The sequence below is a fragment of the Ornithorhynchus anatinus genome, chromosome 6, assembly GCF_004115215.2.
Source record: "Ornithorhynchus anatinus isolate Pmale09 chromosome 6, mOrnAna1.pri.v4, whole genome shotgun sequence".
NCBI lineage: Eukaryota > Metazoa > Chordata > Mammalia > Monotremata > Ornithorhynchidae > Ornithorhynchus > Ornithorhynchus anatinus.
The window spans coordinates 3,222,124-3,245,468 of record NC_041733.1 but is presented as its reverse complement, the minus strand read 5'-3'; the positions used below and the strand labels follow the sequence as shown (position 1 = coordinate 3,245,468).

General features: G+C 41.8%; 1 protein-coding gene across 1 annotated transcript in view; it reads right to left on the bottom strand.

The window, feature by feature from the left end:
- KLHL4 (kelch like family member 4) overlaps positions 1 to 17,794 on the bottom strand; it is a 188,600-nt gene extending 170,806 nt beyond the window's left edge. The window contains exon 1 of the mRNA XM_029067345.1: positions 17,679 to 17,794. The gene's annotated coding sequence lies outside the window, so the exon portion shown is untranslated. The remainder of the gene's footprint in view (positions 1 to 17,678) is intronic.
- Between the last annotated feature and the right edge of the window lie 5,551 nt (positions 17,795 to 23,345).

The following is a 23,345-nucleotide window of genomic DNA, read 5'->3' as shown; positions in this document are numbered from 1 at the left end:
CAACAGTCATCCTGGGAAATGTTTTACCTGAAAGCTTTTGTTTCCTCCGGTCCCCCTCCCCCTGCTCCCCTCCTTGGGAATATTGATCAGTCGTTAGAATTTATTGAGTGCATATTGTGTGCAGAGACCCTACAGCAAAGTAAAATAAAACAGTTGATAGACACATTTCCTGACCACAGAGAGTTGCCTTTCTTTTTTTAAGACTATTTTTCTTGGAATATTTTCTTGGAATCTTTAACTCCAGGTATATCACCTTATGATGAGGTGGTAATACTGAATGAAGCTGAGCTCTGTACGAGTTTATGCAATCGGGCAGTGCCTATATCCTTGTAGATTGTTTTAGCTAGGATCTGCTAGGTTTCAGAAAAGTCACCTTGGTTGGTCATCACCTTGGAGAGAAATCTGGAGGTATATTGGTTATGACTACTATTTGTTAGGAGTCAGCTAAAGGCATTTCTCTGTTCCAATAATAAACTGAAAATGGGACATTACAAGTTAAAAGGGATGAGAGAAGTACTTTATACCAAACTGTATTTTATAGATCAGAGTTCTAGATTAGGAAGCTACTGAAGATAATACTCAGGTGGAGAGAATAAGGCCATTTTTGGGGGGAGGGGGGCAGTGGGGAGGATTGTGTTTAAATAAAAAAAAAAAAGAGGGAGGAGGAGACAGGTGATTATTCCCGAATGTATTCCATGCATGAGCTATCTTATAGAGGTTTTGTTGTTGGGTTTTTTTTAAAGGAATATTCAAAGCACACCTTTGAATATTCCAAAGAAGCCAGATGACAGAGCCATATTTGCTTTGATAAAGTCAGTATTCTATATAGAGAAGCAGCGTGGCTCAGTGGAAAGAGCACGGGCTTTGGAGTCAGAGGTCATGAGTTCGAATCCCGGCTCGGCCACTTGTCAGCTGTGTGACTGTGGGCGAGTCACTTAACTTCTCTGGGCCTCAGTTACCTCATCTGTAAAATGGGGATTAAGACTGTGAGCCCCATGTGGGACAACCTGATTCCCCTATGTCTACCCTAGCGCTTAGAACAGTGCTCGGCACATAGTAAGCGCTTAACAAATACCAACATTATTATTATTATTATTATATATGATAAATCAAAAGCACACAAATATGCATTCACCGCAGCTTCTAGGAAGTTGAATAATATATTTCTATTTTCAATTCATACCCATCAGCAGCTCAAACGAGCTTTCTTTATCGGTAGAAAGTCCAACCTAGCTAACATTATTTCATAACTATTAATTGTAATTTATTATAGGCTTCAATTTAGCTAAAAAACTGTTTGAACAGTTTCCATCCCTCATGTGGTAAGATAAATTGTGTGTGTGTGTGTGTGTGTGTGTGTGCATGGACAAATATATATTATGTTCTTTGGAAACTAAAGTGGAAGAGGGTGTTCTAGGCAGAGAGAACTTGAGTAACTGAATTGATGTTTTTGCCATATGAATCTATCCATACTTTGAGACAGAGAAACTATGCAAATAAGGATGTTCATCTGAGAATATTTGCATAAAACTTTACAGCTGAGAAATTGCAAGTTTCACTGCAATTTAACCATTTTAATCACAGTAATTTGAGCTTGAAGTATAAGATTAAAATCGGGAGATATCTCTCCAGATAATTAATGCCCTGTAGAAGAAAGGGTAATCATTAAGGTCAGAATGATTGATCCAGAACAGCTTTGTCCACTGATTAAATATTCCATTTCCTCTATTGTATCAGGAAAAGATAAAAGTGAATAATGATTTTTTAGGGCATTTATGTACTTACTATTTGCCAAGCAACATACTAAGTGGTGGGATAGATGCAAGTTAATCAGGTTGGACACAGTCCATGTCCCACATGGGGCTCACAGTTGTGATTCCCAGTTTATAGATGAAGTAACTGAGGAATAGTGAATTTAAGTGACTTGCCCAAGGTCACGCAGAAGTGGCAGAGACAGGATTAAAACCCAGATCTTCTGACTCCCAGGCTTGAGTTATTTCCACTAGGTCACGCTACTTCTCATTGCCTCTCATTACCTCTCATTGTCGGCCCGCCACCTAAAACTCAACATGAGCAAGACTGAGCTCCTCATCCTCCCTCCCAAACCCGGTCCTCTCCCAGACTTCTCTATCACCGTGGATGGCACGACCATCCTTCCCGTCCCTCGGGCCCGCAATCTCGGTGTCATCCTCAACTCGTCCCTCTCGTTCACCCCACACATCCTATCCGTTACCGAGACCTGCCGGTTTCACCTCTACGATATCGCCAAGATCCGCCCTTTCCTCTCCACCCAGACGGCTACCTTACTGCTACGGGCTCTCGTTATATCCCGGCTAGACTACTGTGTCGGCCTTCTCTCTGACCTCCCTTCCTCCTCTCTCGCCCCGCTCCGGTCTATTCTTCACTCCGCCGCCCGGCTCATCTTCCCGCAGAAACGATCTGGGCATGTCACTCCCCTTCTTAAACAACTCCAGTGGTTGCCTGTCGACCTCCGCTCCAAACAAAAACTCCTCACTCTAGGCTTCGAGGCTCTCCGTCACCTCGCCCCTTCCTACCTCTCCTCCCTTCTCTCTTTCTACCGCCCACCCCGCACGCTCCGCTCCTCCGCCGCCCACCTCCTCGCCGTCCCTCGGTCTCGCCTATCCCGCCGTCGACCCCTGGGTCACGTCCTCCCGCGGTCCTGGAACGCCCTCCCTCCTCACCTCCGCCAAACTGATTCTCTTTCCCTCTTCAAAACCTTACTTAAAAATCACCTCCTCCAAGAGGCCTTCCCAGACTGAGCTCCTCTTCCCCCTCTACTCCCTCTGCCATCCCCCCTTTACCTCTCCGCAGCTAAAGCCTCATTTTCCCCTTTTCCCTCTGTTCCTCCACCTCTCTCTTCCCATCCCCACAGCACTGTACTCGTCCGCTCGACTGTATATATTTTCGTTACCCTTTTTATTTTGTTAATGAATTGTACACCGCCTCGATTCTATTTAGTCGCCATCGGTTTTTACGAGATGTTCTTCCCCTTGACGCTGTTTAGTGCCATCGTTCTTGTCTGTCCGTCTCCCCCGATTAGACCGTAAGCCCGTCAAACGGCAGGGACCGTCTCTATCTGTTGCCGACTTGTTCATCCCAAGCGCTTAGTACAGTGCTCTGCACATAGTAAGCGCTCAATAAATACTATTGAATGAATGAATTGCCTAATTCTGGATAATTTGGTTTGCCTTGGATATTGGTAAAATTAATATTTATTATGTTAGTCACTGCAATCCGTAACTGGTCTCATCCCTTTTTAAGTCTCTTCATTCCTTTTGCTAATAGCTTTCCTCTGCTCTTAGTATTATCTTTATGACTACTGTTTTGATTCATTTTTCTCACATTCCTTTTGTTTCCTGTTCTGCACACAAATGATTTATCTTGTCAATTACTTGAGCTTCCAGATCCGTCTTGACAGATCATCTAATTCCCAGAATCCTTCACAGCAATTTTTTTGTGTCTATAATTTAGCAATAGGATTTTTCATGATAGTTTTCTTAGTTGGAATATTTCCTGGAACATATTTGTTCACATCTCTGATCAACAACAATCGCTCCATTTTTCCCCTCATCAAATTCAATATTATCTCTTTTATGATTCACACATCCCTAAGCCTTTCACCCTTTAACATACCACTTTGAGGATAATAGCTTTTCTATGTGTTTCCAACTTATTTGTATTCATTCTTGACTAGGGAAATAAGCAAATCCTTACACTACATCTTGACAGCCACAGGAACATCATTTCACAGTTTAAGGTATGGCTCCGGTGTAGAAAGAATTCGTTGTAGGTGGTTTTTAGGGACTCCCAAAAGGCATTCTACATCTAGAATATTTTACACAATCACGATAAAGGACACAAGAAAGAACTGTGGTACTAAAACACACTTATGATCCTCTGAAGTTTTACAATTCATCAAATTGCAAGCGGTGCTGAAATGCCTTGAATAAGTTAATCACCCATCAGTGGTATTTGAAAATCTAAGGGTACCCTAAGCTGTGCTGTTCTTTCCCCCGCCCCAACATACGCACAAACATACACTCCATTAGAGCTCTTTGTGGGGTGGCAATGGGTTACTTGCTGGTTTTGTACTCGTGAAGAACTTAGTACAGTGAATTGCACCCACTGAATGCTCAATAAATGTTTCAACTCTATTACTGCTATCGCTAAGCACTTAGCAGACTACATGAAAAAGAAACTCTCCATTTTCTACCATCAGTGGATTTGCAATGTCTCCCTGAAGAGTCTGTATCCTGAAAGGTGTGTTACGGATGTATATGACTTCAGACCAAATCTGGCTTCTGCTGCCTCACCTAGAATAACTCCTGAAGGCTCTCTTGTCAACCCCTCCATAATGACAAGAGAAGTAATCAAGAGGGCACCATGCCCAAATGAGGCCCATCTGCACACTTAAAGTGGTTCAGGGACTCAGATTCTGAACAAACACTATTAGAATGACAGCTGAATTTGAATACGGGTGGAAGTCTAAACGCATTGCAGCATCCATAAGGGATCACTCTAATAGGCCAGGTAGACACGGCTTCACCAATTCTCTACTTCCGATTCTGTTTTAGATGTGTGGTGGTGTTTTCTATCACTCCAGACTCATCCGCAGAAATTTGGTTCGGCTTCAGGGAGGAAAGGCCCAAGAAATTTCACTCTAAGAACTGTCACACACTAGACCAAATCTTTTGGTTGAGAGAGCTGCATAATTTGGCTATTTTTTTCTAGGGTACAAAATGGTATTCTGATGCCCTCCCTGAGAGGTTAACCTTAAAGCCCAGAGAATAATTTTCTCATCTGGGACAACTTATGATCCCAGCCAGTCAGATATCCACCCCCCTAAAACGATTAAGCCTACAACTAAATCGGTGTATCTTAATTCTCTTTCCCTTAATTCTCTTAATTAAATTTCTCTTAATTCTTAATATGCTGCTTAATTAAGCAGCAAAAGTTAATCATTTACAGTGTCTTAGACTGTGAGTTTTGTGAGGAAAGAGGATCTGATTTTCTTGCATCCATCCATATCATTCAATTCATTCAATAGTATTTATTGAGCGCTTACTATGTGCAGAGCACTGTACTAAGCACTTGGAATGTACAATTTGGTAACAGATAGAGACAATCCCTGCCCATTGATGGGCTTACAGTCTAATCGAGGGAGACAGATGGACAAGACAAGACAACTTAATCGCAATAAATAGAATCAAGGGGATGTATACCTCATTAACAAAATAAATAGGGTAATAAAAATATATACAAATGAGCACAGTGCTGAGGGGAGGGGAAAGGAGAGGGGGAGGAGCAGAGGGAAAGGGGGGAAAGAGGACTTAGCTGAGAGGAGGAGAAGGGGGGCAGAGAGGCAGCAGAGGGAAAAGAGGAAGCTCAGTGTGGGAAGGCCTCTTGGAGGAGGTGAGCTTCTCAGTAGGGCTTTGAAGAGGGGAGGAGAGTTAGTTTGGCAGAGGTGAGGAGGGAGGACATTCCGGGACAGCAGGAGGGCATGGGCCAGGGGTCGAAGGCGGGATAGGCGAGAATGGGGGACGGTGAGGAGGTGGGCAGCAGAGGAGCAGAGAGAAGGGAGAAGAGGTAGGAGGGGGAAAGGTGATGAAAGGTGAGCCTTGAAGCCCAGAGTGAGAAGTTTTTGTTTTGTGCGGAGGTTGATAGGCAACCACTGGAGGATTTTAAGGAGGGAAGTGACAGGCCCAGAGCATTTCTGCAGAAAGAATCTATCCAAGCACTTAGCATCAGGCAAATGGTGAAGGCTTAATAAATACTGTAATAATGAAATCCAATCAGAATCACAAAATGATTCAATTCCCCCTTAGTATGTGTATAATTTCCCTGTACCCTATAAACTCCTTGTGGGTATGCACTGTCTACCAACTCGACTGTACAGTGTTTTCCCAAATGCTCTGCCCACAGTAAGTTCTCAATAAATGTCATCTACTGTTTAAAATCCACCATATATATGACATTTATTCATCCAATAGTATTTATTGAGCGCTTACTATGTGCAGAGCACTGTACTAAGTGCTTGGCATGTACAATTCAGCAACAGATAGAGATAATCCCTTCCTACTGATGGGCTTACAGTCTAATCGAGTGAGACATGCAGACAAGAACAATAGCAATAAATAGAATCAAGGGGATGTATATCTCATTAACCAAATAAATAGATATGACATAAACAGAGCTAATAATAACGATGTTATTTATTAAGCCATGTGTCAGTTAAGTACTGGGATGGAAACAAGCTAATCAGGCTGGACAGAGTCCCTGTCCCACATGGGGCTCCCAGCCCATTTGATAGATGAGGCAACTAATGCACAGAGAAGTGACTTGCCCAAGGTCATATAGCAGAGAATTGGCAGAGCCAGGACTAAAACCCAGTTCCGCCTGATTCCCTTGCCCATGCTCTATCCACTAGGCCATGCTGCTTCTCCTGCAATTTAATCCACCCAGTAGTGTTGTTCCTGCATGACCTGACCCAAAATGCCTTTGTAAACTTGGGAAGTACAATTGATGCTGCAGAATGGCTTTCAAGAGGACCAAGTTTTCAAAAATGGTAATTTTCTTCCTAATTCAACTTGTATTTAGTGACCCCTTCAAATAAAGCCTAGGAACCCATCAAGGGTTAGACATAGAGGGCTAGACTGGCTACTCTTCAGTTTGACCTTGCCCCTCAAACACTTAGATGGAGCATCACTGGAGCAGGCCAGTAGCTCAGATAAATCTAATCTCTCAAACGGAGCCATTTCACATTTTCTTTGAAACTGCTATTTGAAATATAAAAATCTTCCAGCTTCTCATTATGCAACGGAATAGATGCCATCCATTTTTAATTGAAATGAGGGGGTTTTTTTTCCCATTTTTATGGTATTTGCTAAATCCTTACTATGGGCCAGGCACTGTTCTAAGCCCTGGGGTAGATACAAGGTAATCGGTTGGACACGATCCACGTCCCACACGAGCTCACAGTCTTAATCCCCTTTTACAGATGAGTAAACTGAGGCACAGAGAAGTTAGGTGACTTGCCCCAGATCACAAAGCAGATAAGGGTTTAGAACTAGGACCTTTAGACCCCCACTCCCATGCTCAGAGAAGCAGCGTGGCTCAGTGGAAAGAAAACGGGCTTTGGAGTCAGAGCTCATGGGTTCGAATCGCGGCTCGGCCACTTGTCAGCTGTGTGACCGTGGGCAAGTCACTTAACTTTTCGGTGCCTCAGTTACCTCATCTGTAAAATGGGGATTAAGACTGTGAGCTCCACGTGGGATAACCTGATTCCCCTCTGTCTACCCCAGCGCTTAGGACAGTGCTCGGCACATAGTAAGCGCTTAACAAATCCAAAATTATTATGCTTTATGCACTAGGCTATGCTACTTTTGTAATTCAAACTAATATGAAGATGACAGTAAGCATTGATTTGTCAAGGCGTGTGTGTGTGTGTGTGTGAAATGGAGCAGGTAGCCAGACTTAAAGTGTTCAGTACATGCTTCTTCCTGAGCTGCTGAGGCCGATGCTTCTATAATAATAATTATGGTATTTAAGTGCTTATTAAATGCTGGAGTAGAGACAAGCAAATTAGTTTGAACATAGTCCCTGTCCCACAGGGGGCTAACAGTCTCAACCCCCATTTTCCAGATGAGGCAACTGAGGCATAGAGAAGTGAAGTCACTGGCCCAACCCGTCACATAGACAAGTGGATGAGCTGGGATTAGAACCTATGACCTTCTGAATCCCAGGCCCAGACTCTATCCTCTAGGCCATGCTGCTTCTCTAGTCCATGATCGACTTCTTCAGGATGATTCCCCACCAGTCAGTGTATATCACTCAATGAATCAATGGTATTTGAGTGCTCACTATGTGCAGAGCTCTTTTACTAAGTGCTTGGAAGAGTACAATACAAAAGAGTTAGGCATGTTCCCTGCCCACAGTGAGCTTGCAGTCTAGAGGGGGAGACACATTCATAGAAATACGTAATTTATAATATATGATTTAAAGATAGTTCTCTAAGTGCTGTGGGGTTGAGGGTGGGGTGAATATCAAATACCTAACGTTTACAGAGCCATATGCGTAGTTCATGTCTACCACACTGAACATCTGGTTAAAAACAGTCTCCTTGTTTTGCTGTTCCCAAATCAGAAATCCTCAGGCTTTGGGTCCGCCTCTAGATCCGGTCCAGAGCCTGGTGACAGAATCTGATGCTTGTCCACTGTATTTTTATATACCATACATGTATGTACGAGGATCGTCTCTCTTTGCTGAATTGTACTTTCCAAGCACTTAGTACAGTGTTCTGCACACGATAAGTGCTTGATAAATAAAAATGAATGAATATGTATTTTTATGCATGTGAATAGATATATTCACATTGAGAAGCAGCGTGGCTCAGTGGAAAGAGCCTGGGCTTTGGAGTCAGAGCTCATGAGTTCAAATCCCAGCTCTGCCACCTGTCAGCTGTGTGACTGTGGGCAAGTCACTTAACTTCTCTGGGCCTCAGTTACCTCATCTGTAAAATGAGGATGAAGACTGTGAGCCCCACGTGGGACAGCCTGATTCCCCTGTGTCTACCCCAGCGCTTAGAACAGTGCTCTGCACATAGTAAGCGCTTAACAAATACCAACATTATTATTATTATTATATACACTATTTCATACACTGGCCATGTATAGTCTATAGTAATGCTGCATGCATTTGCATTCAAATATAAAGGGCATATATATATATATATATATATATATATATATATATCACTGTCAAAACTGAGTGCTTATGTGCAGAGCACTGCAATATATGTTAATATATTAATAATATAACATTATATTAATGTTATATTATTATATTAATATATAACATTAATATATATGTTATATATTATCATTAAGCATTCATTGTGTTTCAAGCCTTGTTCTAAGTGCTAGGGTAGATACAAGCTGATCAGGTCAGATAGAGACTCAGTCTAAGCAGGAAGGAAAACAGGCACTGAGCCCTCACTTTACAGTTGAGAAAACAAACACAGAGAAGTTGTGACTTGTACAACGTCACACAGCAGGCAAGTAGAGCCAGGATTAGAACCTAGGGCCTCTGCCTCCCAGCCCTGGGGTCTTTGCATGAGTCCATGCTACTCACAGTGAGAGGGTGTGGAGATGAGAGAGACTCTGAAAAGGCCAATACAAGACCCAGAGTCCCAACTTCATTGTACACATACAGTGACTGACCCTTGTCATGTTTAGTTTTTGATGTGCCATGTCTTAAAGGAGGATATAGAAAATGTGATATCTTAGACCCAGCAAGCAGCAAAACTGCCTCAGGAAAAGGGAAAAAAAAAGAAAACTGTTATTGAAATCAAGATATGCCTCTTTGTTCAGTGAAGAAGCAGGAAGGAAAACAGGCAATAAGGGCAATAAAATATCTTTATAACCCAATAAGAAAATGACCACCTAGCCAAAAGGTTCCCTGAAGGCAGAGAGCAATTGATTTTATATGCTAAATAATAGTGGTTTTAGATGCCTTATTTTGAGATTACAGGTAAATAAAAATATCTTTAGATACAATCCAGAGCTGTTCTTATCACTTTCTCCCTTTTAAGGGGTACAATTTTTAAGTAATCCAAGGCAGCATTAAGCCACTGGGTGACCCATTTTTTGTTAGTGTAAAAGATGCTTTGAAAGCTATATCAACCATGAGTTTCGAGTGTGCTAAGGAGATTAGAACAGCATTTCTAACTTGGACTGTAGCCCCAGCTTTGTCACTGACCTGGTGTGATGGGACAAGTCGCTCAACTGGGCCTCAATTTCTTCATTTGTAAAATGAAGCTATTAACTGGAACTAAATTATGGAATGACCAATAAGTCTTATTTATCTGTGTACCATCTTCCATTTGGCCAGATCTCAGAGTGTGAGGTCTTTTTTTTTTTTTTTTTGGTGTGTGTTGGGTGTATTTTACCAAGTGCTCAGTACAGGATGACACGCAAATTCGTGAAGCGTTCCATATTTTTTTTTAAACCCGGCTCGGCTGTCTGTCAGCTGTGTGACTTTGGGCAAGTCACTTAACTTCTCGGTGCCTCAGTTACCTCATCTGTAAAATGGGGATTGACTGTGAGCCCCACGTGGGACATCCTGATTCCCTTGTGTCTACCCCAGCGCTTAGAACAGTGCTCGGCACATAGTAAGCGCTTAACAAATACCAACATTATTATTATTACAGTGCCCTCAATGGGCACCCAAATAATGCCATCGCTACTATTATCGATTATCTGTCATTAGTACTGAGTGCTTACTGTACTAAGCACTTGGGAGAGTTCATAAAACAGAGTTGGTAAACATGTTCCCTACCCAGCACAGGTTTACAGTCTAGAGGCTATTAGATTTGGTTAGAAAGGAAAAGGCAACCAAGTGCATTCATGACTTATAATCGAGTTGATCAAGTAATTGCACTACTTAAAGAGGAATTCAAATCAATGGCTAACTTTGATATTTCAGTCATCTCCCCTCAATCGCAACCCGAAGCTTGAAATGCCACCCCCTTCTTTTTTTTTTCTTTGAGATTTGCTGTTTCTTACTTCCTCCTCCTCCTCATCGAGGTGAATGGAGTTTCCTCTCTGGAAGAATGGTGAGAAAACCTATCATTAGATAACACTGCTCCCCAGTCTGGAAAATCTCATGATACTATTTGGTTTCCACTGTCAATAACTCTCCTGGGCAGCCATTGTTCTTCTGCAAATTGCTTTGTTATTTCAGGGGACAGACACTTAAAAAGGTCATTCTGAACCACAGACCCTGTGTCAGTATATCTTTGTTTAACGCGCCATTCACAGATCTGAAACATTTTCATTTTGGCTTGGTAAACCCCACGTTGTTTTTCTAAGTCTTCATGTTTCCAGTGACCTTTTGTCTCAAAAACAGAAAGGAAAGAAAGTTGCTGATTCTTTCTTTTTGGTGATTTGATTTTTTTTTTAATATATGAACCCGTTTCAAAACTCAAAGCTGGAAAGGATTGCTAACTCATATGTTTTTTCCTCAACCAGCACTTCTCCTCTTCTGAACGTTTTGCACCATTTGCTGCTGTGGGCCAATCTAGTTAGAGAGCCGTTTCTATTTGGACAGGTTGCTAGGAGGTCAGCCGTTTTAGAGAAGATGCTCAGAATAATAAAAGTCCACCTCACCTCTGGAGCGGATCTTGTTTCCAAACATTTCCTCTCTTGGTTTTGTCCTTATGCTGTCATCTCCTACCCGTAGCAACACCATGGACATCTCTCTCCTAGAATGCCCCACCTCCACCTGCAATCGTTCTGATATTCATCCATTCAGTCACATTTATTGAGAGCTTCCTATGTGCAGAGCACTGTACTAAGTGCTTGGAATGTACAATTTGGCAACATGGAGAGGATCCATAGAATTTTCTTAGTAAAAATATGGAAGTTGTTTACCATTTCCTCCTTCCACGCAGTAAACTTGATTCTCCGCCCTCGACTCTCTCCCTAATACAACAATATACAGATACATTTCCTGCCCAAAACGAGCTTACAGTGGGATAGGGACTCTGACCTGATTATCTTGTGCATACCCCAGAGGTGACTACAGCACTTGGCACATGATGAGCACTTAACAAATTCTATTATTATTATCATCATTTGATTGGTCCATGTAACCATTGGTTGCTACTAAAATTAGCCACCATTTGTTTCTTTTATATGAGAGTCACTTGGGGAAGTGCCAATTTAGATTCCTTGGATTAATTAGAATCCAAGATAGACTATTTCAGACCTTCAACCAGATGGAACCCCATGTGGTTTCATCTCTTGAAAATACTCTTAGAGCAAAACATGAAAAGCTGAGAATGTTTCCAAGTTTTTGTTAAATCACATGGGTGTGGGGTTTGTTTTTTGGGAGGGGGGTTGTTGGGGGGAGTTAGTGGCATCCTGTGCTCTTTATAGCTTAAAAATGTGAAGTGATTCGCATATAATGAAATAAGCTGCAAGGGTTACTTCTGGAAAAGATTCAAAATTCCCATCTTTGACACCACTGAAGCAGATGTGTGGACACCCCCAAAACATTTGGTTGTCCTTCCACATTAGAAGACCCCACCGTTAGAGAAAGTAGCAGAACTTGCTTTCATAGGCACTTTGCGATAGCAAGGTAGTGTCAACTTTGCACATCCTGCTTTATTGACATAAATCTTTTTAATCACATAGAAAGAGAAGGGTGAGATCTCTTTGGGGAATACTTTGTATTCCTCTGTAGAGTGGTATTTATTGAGAATTTCTTCTAGTTAATTCTTCCTTGGAAATTCCTTGCGGGCAGGGATCGTGTCTTCCAATTCAACTCTCCCAAGTACTTATTACAGTGCTCTGCACATAGTAAGTGCTTAATAAACAGCATGGATTGATTGGCATTTCCTATGCCTCTGACAAAGAGAAATGGGAGTTTCCTACCGGAGATCTCAATATAGACTGTGGCGAGGTGTGAAGTTGTTTGTTTCAAGGCTCGATTTTTCCAGAGATGCCTGGTATGGTCAGACTAGCTGGCAGTTACATTGTACTCTCCAAGCACTTAGTACAGTGGTCTGCACACAGGGCTCAATAAATATGAACGAACGAATGAATGAACTAACACTGTACCAATTGACTGTTAGTTCCTGTGCAGACTCTGTATGCGACTGTCTCCTTTAAGGAAGTGAACAGCCCTTTCTGTGAAGCCTGGAACAAAATCTCACTTGCTTAACTAATTCCAGGAACTCTTTTTCCTTTTTGAATCTTTTATGGTTAAAACGTATCAGAATAAAGGGATTACCTTGCTTTCCAATCACCCCCCCTTCACTTTTTAGATCAGTTCAAATAGACTCTGATTGGAGGTTTCATTGCAATCAGTCCTTAATCCTTGGTGCGATAACAAAATACCCAATTACCAGTTGTTCCTAAACAAAAGAGTACAAAGTTCAGAAGTAGGCTTAAAAAATGGATGATTACGTTCTAGCTTAAGGTTTTGGAAGATGTTAGAATTGAAAAATGTTGGGGTTACCCCAGTATTAAACACTTTATAATAAGTACTGTACTAAGCAATTGGGAGAGTACAATACAACCAACAGGCACATTCCCTGCTCACAATGAGCTTACAGTTAAGAGGGAGGAGACAGACATCAGAAAAAATAAAATTACAGATATGCACTTAAGTGCTGTGGTGCCGGGATCGGGGGTAGGGGGGAACAGCAAAGGGAGTAAGTCAGAGCCATAAGGCTATGAACGAGGGTGGGGAGGAGAAAAATAATTGTGAGATTTGAGGAAGGAGGCTGTTCCAGGCCAGAGGAAGGATGTGGGCTTGGGGTCAGTGGCGAGACAGGAGAGAGAGAGTGTTCTCCCTCCTATTTAGACTGTGAGCCCCAAGTGGGATAGGGACTATGTTTGACTTGATTATCTTTTTATCTGCCCCAGTGCTTAGAACAGTACTTGACACTTTATAAACCCTTAGCAAATATCATTTAAAAAAAGCTATCAGTAGCCTTATCATTATTGCTGTTAAAGTCCTATCTTTTGGAGAGGCCTTGACCCAGCAATGCTATAACTGGCTTACCTCCTAGCAAGTATTTTTAGCCTACCACCTGGCAGATCCATTTTTTGATTTCAAGCAAATCCAAAGTCTTAATGAATGGTTGCACGTGAAAATTTCCAATCAGAATTAAAAGTCCTAACAGAGCTGCGCACACGGCCCCAGGCTGGGTGTTCTGGATCATTTTTCTACAATAACATTTAGCACGTGTCACCCCACTCCTCAAGAAACTCCAGTGTTTGCCCATCAACCTCCACCTCAAACAAAAACTCCTCACCATTGGCTTTAAAGCACTCCACCACCTTGCTCCTTCCTACCTCATCTCACTTCTTTTATTTTACAACCCAGTTTACGCACTTCACTCCTCTAGTGCTTACCTTCTCTCTGTGCCTCGATCTCTCCTGTCTCGCCACTCGCCCCTAGTCCACATCCTTCCTCTGGCCTGGAACAGCCTCCTTCCTCAAATCTCACAATGATTTTTCTCCTCCCCACCCCCGTTCATAGCCTTATCGCTCTGACTTGCTCCTTTTGCTGTTCCCCCCCACCCCCGATCCCGGCACCACAGCACTTCAGTGCATATCTGTAATTTTATTTTTTCCGATGTCTGTCTCCTCCCTCTTAACTGTAAGCTCACTATGAGCAGGGAATGTGCCTGTTTGTTGTATTGTACTCTCCCAAGTGCTTAGTGCAGTACCTTGCACATAGTAAGCACTCAATAAATACAATTGAATTGAGACATGGTGTCATGAGGTTTAATCCCTGCCTTCAAGGGACTTGATAATCTATAAGATTAATTGGTGGGTCCAAATCCCTACTGTAGAACAGTGCTTGGCACATAGTAAATGCTTTACAAATACCATTATTGTCATTATTACCACAACACTTAGGTACAAATCTGTAATTAATTTCTATTGATGTCTTCCCCACTGTAGAATGTAAACTCACTGTGGGCAGGGAATATATCTGTTGATTATTGTATCATATTTTCCCAAGCAATTACAACAGTGCTCTGCTCACAGTAAGCACTCAATAAATATGATTGACTGATAAATGATTCCTTTCATTTCCCTGACCCAGCTGATGTAGTTCAGGGAAAAACAGAGAGATATGTATTCTTTCAAAGTGTCAATGGTTGGATTCTGAATTCCAGAGTCTCAACGCTTCAGGCAAGTAGAAAATTGTGCTGTCTGGATTCTCATGACCTCAGAACATTTTTTTTCCACCCACTTTGCAAGTTGGCCTTTCCTTGGCAATCCAAGATACGCTGGTGCAAATAGATGAGAGTTCGTGATTCGAGTGGGTGTAATTGGATACCTTTGGAAATGATATTAAAAAAGAAAAATGGTTCTGCCCCATTCAGAGCATAATTGGCACAGGGCTGTAAGTGCTTCTCACAATAAGCCTATGAGTTAAGGTTGACACGGACCTTTTCTATCTGACAGTGCTTAGTACAGTGCTTTGCACACAGTAAACACTCAAATACTATTGAATGAATGACAGTGAAAAAAGTTTACATATTTCAATGTAGTAATTCTCTCATCTCATGGCTATCTGCCTAATTCTCTGGCAGAGTTTCAGGTTTGCTTAGTAGTTAATGACTCTTTTAGAAAGGCTATAGGCTTTTGAGGATTATTTGTTTAGCGTGCCGAACACCATAAGTCTTAAATAGCTATTATAATTTGACTCCTGGTTTATAGGAGAAGCAGCCTGGCCTAGTGGAAAGAGCACGGGTTTGGGAGTCAGAGGATGTGGGTTCCAATCCTGTCTCTGCCACTTGTCTGCTGTGTAACTTTGGGCAAGTCACTCCACTTCTCTCTGCCTCAGTTACCTCATCTGTAAAATGGGGATTAAAAGTGTGAGCCCCATGTGGGACAACCTGATTAACCTGTATCCATGCCAGCGCATAGAAGTGCTTGGCATATAGTTCTTAACAAATACCATAATTATTGTTGTTATTAGTAATTGCCTCCAAATGAAATAGGATTCTACTCTGCTCTTTGACAACTGTTTTGTTATCAGTTATAAAATTAGCACTGTTCTGTGCTACAGAGTGAGCTTTGGGGATGTTAATGCACTGGATTGTAATCATGGGTGATTTAAGTAGGAAGCAGAGTGTCTTAGTGGAAAGAAGATGGGCCTGACAGTCAGAGGACCTGGATTCTAATCCCTATTCCACCATATTCTGCTGCATGACCTTGGTTAAATCCCTTAACTTCTCTGTGCCTCAGGTTCTCCATCTGTAAAATGGGCATTAAGACTGTGAGCCCCATGTGGGGTAGATTATCTTGTATCTACACTGGCACTTAATACAGTGCCCTGCACATAGTAAATGCTTAACAAATACCACAGTTACTGTTATTAGTCTCTGGGCTTCAGATACCTCATCTGTCAAAATGGAGATTAAGACTGTGAGCCCCACTGAACTGTATCCAATCGGATTAATTTATATCTACCCCAGTACTCAGTACAGTGTATGACACACGGCACTTAACAAACACCATTAAAAAAATTAAAAGTAGTCACGGGTAAAAGTGTTTGATAATTGAAAGTAGAAATTGTAGGCCCTTACTTTCTTCTTTGGTACTTGTTCCAGTTTAACGCCCATCGAAACTTGTCATTTTAGCCCTTTCCCCTTTAAACTGTGACGTTCTCGGAGGCAAATCCGCAGTTTTTGTTCAGTTCACTTCTGACCCCTTTTTGAGCTTTGCCTGGAGTGAGGACTGGATGACCCTTATTGTCATCTGTCTTCCTTTGCATTTATTTTTGACTTTGCTTCAGCTCTCGGTGTGCTGTTGCCTTAAGTGTGGACATCTTCTTTCTCTTCCTGTTTCCCACTTCCTAGTCATCACAGAACCCAGGGTTGTTTCAGCTCCATTCGTTTTAAACAGTATCCTGCCCGACACTGTATCCCACCACAAAGTTGGGTGCGATCCTCAAACTGTCTTCCTGCATTCAGGAAAGGGGACACAGCTCTCTTAATGGTATATGAGTGTTCATTGTGTCTGTTAATTGTTATGTCGTACTCTCCCAATGTGCGTACAGAAAATGCTTAGTACAGTGCCCGGCACATAGTAAACTGCTTAGCAGATGCCATAATCATTCTTAAATACGATTGAATGAATGATTGCAGAGCACTGAGCACTGTACTAAGCGTTGGGAAAGGACAGTACAACAGAATTAGCAGACAAGTTCCCTGCCCATAATGAGCTTACAGGCTAGAGGATGGAATGGGTAGAAGGATGATAGTAATGGTGATAATGACAATAATGATCTTGATCATGAGCATAATGATACATGCTTCATTGGTTGTGGAAAAGCTAAAGGACTTTTTTTTTTCCAGTGCAAATACCTTCTTGAAATAATCAAACCCATTAGGATTTAGTCATTTCAAGGGGGCTTGGGGGTGAGAGAAGAAAAAAATACCCTTCAAAAAAAGGTATTAGAAATAAAGCTTTGATTTTTTTTTCTACCAACTTGAGAATGGAGAATACAAAATACCAAAAACTAGATTTCTAAGGCACATCAACATATACAAGAAACAATTCAAATTAAGTATGAAATTTCAAACGCTATATGTAATTCAACTCTAACAGCTAAGGGGTCCGCATTTTAATACAGAAAATGAGGGATATGAAATTCAGCTCTGAAAGTCAAGGGGTCTTCACTTTAACAAAGAAAATGAGGGTATAGATAATGAACTAAAGATGATTAAAAACAGCCTAAATTTCATTTATTTGCTATCAACTTTAAGCATTTAAGTCCTGAGGAACCTCCAAATTAATTAAAATGCCATCTTAATTAAAACACCTGAATCATATTTAATATTACTCAAACCAGATTGCCTTAATTCCAGAGATTGCTTGAAAAACAATACAACACGTTCATTTATTTGATTTTTTGGCATTTCATTATCCCCAATTATCTTCATTTCAATTACCTTATGGAAATATCTAAAACCAACAACTTCGATTTACTCCAAGCCCAAGAGAAGACAGCATTTTGGGTGAATGGTAGGATTCCATTTTTGCCTCATAGCTGTTCAAGGAATTTCGGGAAGAAACGGACTTAGGACTGAGTTAAAATATTGAAGTGAAGCGAATATTTTCTCTTACCTTAAAGGTGTTTTGAGTGAAAGAAGATAATGGTCAAATATGTGGCCTGAACAGCCAGAAGTTCTTTCTGCAAGGGGGGAGAAAGAAATCTACTTTCTTTTAGCACTACCAATAAACATGTGTTTTCTGTCACTTTCCAGGGACAGGATATTTCAGAGAACTTGCTAACCTGCTTCCTCTCCTCTGTGGCTTGTCCTCGAGCAAATATTTGCATTTTGCCTAAAAAAAAAAAAAAATTCCTTCCTGAAGGGAAATTCCTGCTTGATGTTTTCCGTTTGATTCCCCTAGGCACCCACCTTAAACATTTCTGAAGCCAAGAATCATTTCCTGAGGTCTTTGCTTTCTACTTTTTGAACGTCAGGGGTCCCACCCAAATTAAATCATGTGCACTCTGCCCAAATTGCAACGTTTGGAATATAGAAACTTTCCCATCTTAAACACAATGAATTCGAGAGTTGGTCCAAAAATAGTCTTCCTCCGACATTTTAAGTAGTGTCACTCCTCTACGAAACAAAAAAGCCATCCCCAGCCCTTAGTAGAAAATCAATATGGCCTAGTGGAATTAGCTCGGGCCTGACAGTCAGAAGATCTGGGTTCTAATCCCCGCACTACACTGTGTCTTCTGTGAGGCTTTGGGCAAGTCACTGAAGTCAGCGGCCTCGATTTCCTTATCTAGAAAATGGGGACTAAGATTGTGAGCTCCACGTGGGACAACCTGATTACCTTGTATCTACCCCAGCGCTTAGAGCAGTGTTTAACATAAAATAAACCCTTACATATCATTATCATTATTCCTAATAGCCACAACAATAAATGAATGTCACTTTGGAGCTAATCAGACCTCCCTCGCAATCCTGGCCCAGTTTCCCCCACTTCAGTCAGTGGTAGTTACTAAGTACTTATTGTTGTTCGGAACACTGTACTAAATGCTTGGGCCTGGGCATTATAATAGAGTCGGTAGCCCCAATCCCTCGCCCCTGCCCCACCCGTTTCCCGTACTCCCCCTGCTCTCCCACTTACTCCTTTGTACATTTCTTCCTCTTCTAATGTAATTATTTTACTCATTCTTTTTGCACATTCTCCATGCCAGCAAACACTCTTATTTCCTCCACTCGCAATGTTCTCTCACTCACTTGTAATTGAGCGATACAGCTTCATTAAGTCCTTAAATTGAACCTGAGGGATTCCACAGTAGGGCAGCCAACTTCTATTTCATTAACAAAAACAAAGACGTGGCATTTATTAAGTTCTTGTTATCTGTGCAGCGACCGTGTGTTAGCCAGTGTGGTGGATATCGATCAGATAGACCTGGTAACTGTCCCGTGTGGGGTGCACAGGCTAAAGGGGAGAGAAAACAGGTATTCCCCATTTTACAGATGAGGAATCGGAGGCCTAGAGAAGTGCTCAAGGTCACACAGCAGCAAAGGGCAGAGTCAGAATTAGAACTCAGGTCCTCTTACTCCCAGGCCCGTGCTCCTTCCCCTAGGCCTTACTGTACTGTGTCTTGCTTTTGTAGCTCTAGGCAGTCACGTAGCCTCCTATGTCCTTCTTCCTTTAAATATTCTCCCCTCCAATGTTGCCTCCCCCCCCCAATGTTTTAAACAGTTTTCCCATCCCTGTAGCTCCTCCATACCCCTTTCTCCCACCACTTATTTTATGCCATAAAGCAGTCTAGTGTTGCAGAGCTGAAATCAACATTTAGTCCAGTACTAAACACCTAGTACAGTACTTTGCACACAGTAAGCATTCAATAAATACGACTGAATTTAGTCCAGGTATCACAGATATTGTTAAACATTGTCTTAAATCAAAACCTCTAGAATTGAGGTCATCCTCTACCTCAGAGCACCTTCTCATGGCATTTAAATACTTAGTGTGCCAACCAGTGTTCTCAGCACCCCATTAGATACAAGATAATCAGGTTGGACGCAGTCCTTGTCCCACATGGGGCTCATCAGTCTTAATCCCCATTTTACAGGTGAGGTAACTGAAGCCCAGAGAAGTGAAGTGACTTGCCCAAGTTCTCAGATCAGAGAAGTGGTGGAGCCCGGATTAGAAGCCAGGGCCTATCTGACACCTTAAACTTCAGTGTAATCAAGTGCTTTTGTCACCTGTGGTCTCCAACACCGCAAAAGATTTTTTAGAGTCCCTTTTATGACCCAGGGTGAAGGTCATCGACTGAACTCTATTTTGGTAGGTGCCACATGGCAAATTAGGCTAATATGAATTTTGTCTAAGATTTTAATTCCATTAGATAATTTGAGGGGGAAATCAAACATGGATTTTTCCAAGGTTAATTTCGTGTCATTTTGGAACTGCTCCATTTTTCCATTTAGTTCTGTTAGAGCAGGGATATTTAGGAGTGGGAGAAAGAAAGAAATCAAGTAAGGGAATACATTTTCCACTTTACAAGAAACCCATTAAAATTGTTAGACTGTAGGGTCCTTGTGGGTAGGACTTTTGTTTACTAATTCTGTTGCCTTATATTTCCCAGTTGCTTGCTCTGCACATAGCAATTTCTCAGTACATACAGTACAGTGACTGACTGACTGGATTCTAGAAATAGTCCTTGTGCATATTGAAGGTTTTGCAATAGTAGAAACATGCATCTTAGCTTAAAGCTATCTTGGCACATTCCACTTTAGGCCATGAAATGCTTCTACTCAAAAAATGCTTCAGGGATCGATGGGGAATTTCACCACTGAAGCACCAAGAATTATTTTTAAGTCTTGCCAATTTATCTTAAGAGACTGTTTAGTCAATATTATACGGCACCTTGTGGCCCTTACTTTCATAGCCTTATTTTATCAGGGCGAGAAGATAACCTATTGATTTTTAGCTTGTTTGTGTTATATCTTCCAATATAATGCAGGAATATTTCAATTTTCAACCCAAATATTGCATTTCAATTGTTTTATCAATTGTGAATTAAATAACAGATATGTGGGGCAGGAGCAGAAATGAGCAAGGTGAGATTATACATTGTCCTTAAAAGAAATATATGTAACCTTAAAAGGAAAAAAAAAAGTCAATGGAAGCAGGACATCTCCTTGAGGGGAGGGAGTCATGTCACTGTATTCCGTTCGTACTTTCCCACGTGGAAAGATCTTCACCCAAATGCTCAATAGATACTACTGATTGGTTGATTAAGTCTAAAGAGTGTTCAAGATCCTTCCTATTCTCATTATTCCATTTGCGATAATTTAAAATAGAGACGACGATGAAAGTCCATTGAATTGATTTGCACAGCCTGCCAAAATATGCAATCATAGAGTTATTGTACGGTGCTTTTTGTCTCCACTAAAATATTCTTCTTTTGGTTGCAGTGCTATTGATACTCAGAATTTCAAGGAGTAATTTCAATCCGGTAATTCAGGCCTCCACCTTCAACCTTTAGGGCACAAAGAATTTCACTTGTCTTTCTATAGACATATTGGCTGCTTACATTGATTAATTTTGCCAGTGCTAGACTGTTAGCTCATTAGGGGACAGGGAACGTGTCCACCAGCTCTGTTGTACTCTCCTAAGTGTTTAGTCCAGTTTTCTGCACACAGTAAGCACTCAATAAATACCATTGATTGATTTCCCCATCCATATTCGATGTCTTCTATTCTGAAGCTACAAATAATGGTTGTCTTCGTCAAATACTAAGGAATTGGTCAGCAATAATAGTCTTTTTTTTTTTTTAGTTCATTGTGGACAGGGAATGTCACTGTTGATTGTTGTATTGTACTTTCCCAAGTATTTAGCACAGTGCTGTGCACACAGTAAGTGCTTAATAGATACATTTGAATGAACGAATAATAGTATTTAAGTGTTTACTATGTGCCAGACACTGTATTGAGCAATAGGTTAAGTAATCACATTGGACATAATAATAATAATGTTGGTATTTGTTAAGCGATTACTATGTGCCGAGCACTGTTCTAAGCGCCGGAGTAGATACAGGGTAATCAGGTCGTCCCACGTGAGGCTCACAGTTAATCCCCATTTTACAGATGAGGTAACTGAGGCACAGAGAAGTTAACTGACTCGCCCACAGTCACACAGCTGACAAGTGGCTGAGCTGGGATTCGAACTCATAACCTCTGACTCCCAAGCCCGTGCTCTTTCCACTGAGCCATGCTGCTTCACATGGGACATAGTCCATGTCCCATGTGGGGTTCCCAGTATTAATCCTCATCTTGCCGAAGAGGTAGCTGTGGCACAGAGAAATTAAATGACTTGCCCAAGATCACCCAGCGGAATTAGAACCCTGATCCTCTTGGTTCCGGGTCCATGTTTTTTCCATTAGGTCACGCTGCTTCCCCAAGCAATTTTGAAGTGCTTACTTTGTGCCAAGCAGTGGGATAGAAATAGGAGAATCACATCGCACCCCATCCCTCTACCATTTAGAACTCCTAGTCTAACATGGAGGAAGAAAAGATAATTAATCCCTCTTTTCCAGATGAGTTCACGGAGGCAAGTCACTTAACGTCTCTATGCTTCAGTTATCTGTAAAATGGAGATTAAGACTGTGCGCCCTTATGTGGGACAGGCACTGTGTCCAACCTGCTTATGTTGTATCTACCCCAGTGCTTAGTACAGTGTCTGGCACATGTTAAGTGCTTAACAAATACCACAATTATCGTTGTTGTTATTAGGATGAGAATGAGGTGAGCACCTGAGATACCTTCTGGAACATCCTCCCGCGTGATGGATGACAGAAGGAAGGTACAGAAGTTTCTGGGACCTCCGCCAGCTTCCGCTCCGAGGTAGCAACATCCAATCCAGAGCCCTGGGTTCATCTGAGAGGGGGACTCCGCCTTCCAGCAAGAACCTGCATCCCTCAGGTAGGCTCTCCGCTTCTCCGTGGCTGCTTCCGAACCTCCGTGGTTGTGTCAGCATTTGATGGGCTTGAGTTCAGCATCCACCAAGGCCACTGTCCTCAGGATTGAAAAGGCGATAGAGAGGCTAGATTGCGGTGTGCTGAAGTGAGCTTATTGTTTCGATCGGCATCCTTTCTCAGATTGTGGTTTTCTTTTATTTAGATGTATGCTGTCAAGTCTTTCTCATGCTGTATTAACCATAGACGCCTTTCAGCCTGTTTAGTAATTTAGATCTGTGGCTACTTTTTTTTAACTTCCTTCCAGTCTTGAAACCCAAAGTCGGTCTTGTGATTTGAGGTGGTGGTGTTTTGTTTTGAAGAAAAATGGGGAGTTGCCCTGCCTTCTGTGAGCGTCCAAATCTCAGGGCACGGTGGCTATGTTGTGTGGGTTCAGATGCTGCTAATCTGTGTTGTTCGGCTTTGTGTCTCCTCTTCTTCTCCTTTGATCCAGTCCTCACCCTCTTGCCCCACCCCACATCCCTTCCCTGGCCTGGTGTGTTGGCAAAAACCATACTTTTTTTTTAAATGGCGTTTAAGTGCTTACTATGTGCTAGGCACTGTACCAAGTGCTGGGGAAGATACCAGTGAATGAGGTTGGACACAGTCCCTGTCCCACATCGAGTTCCGAGTTTTAATCTCCATTTTATAGATGAAGCACAGAGAAATGAAGTGATTTGCCCAAGGTCCTACAGCAGACAGGTGGTTGAGCGGGGATTAAAACTCTTGTCCTTCTGACTTCCAGGCCCAGGTTTTTAAAAACTAGGCCACACTGCTTCTCTAACTTACCTGGGGCCATGCTG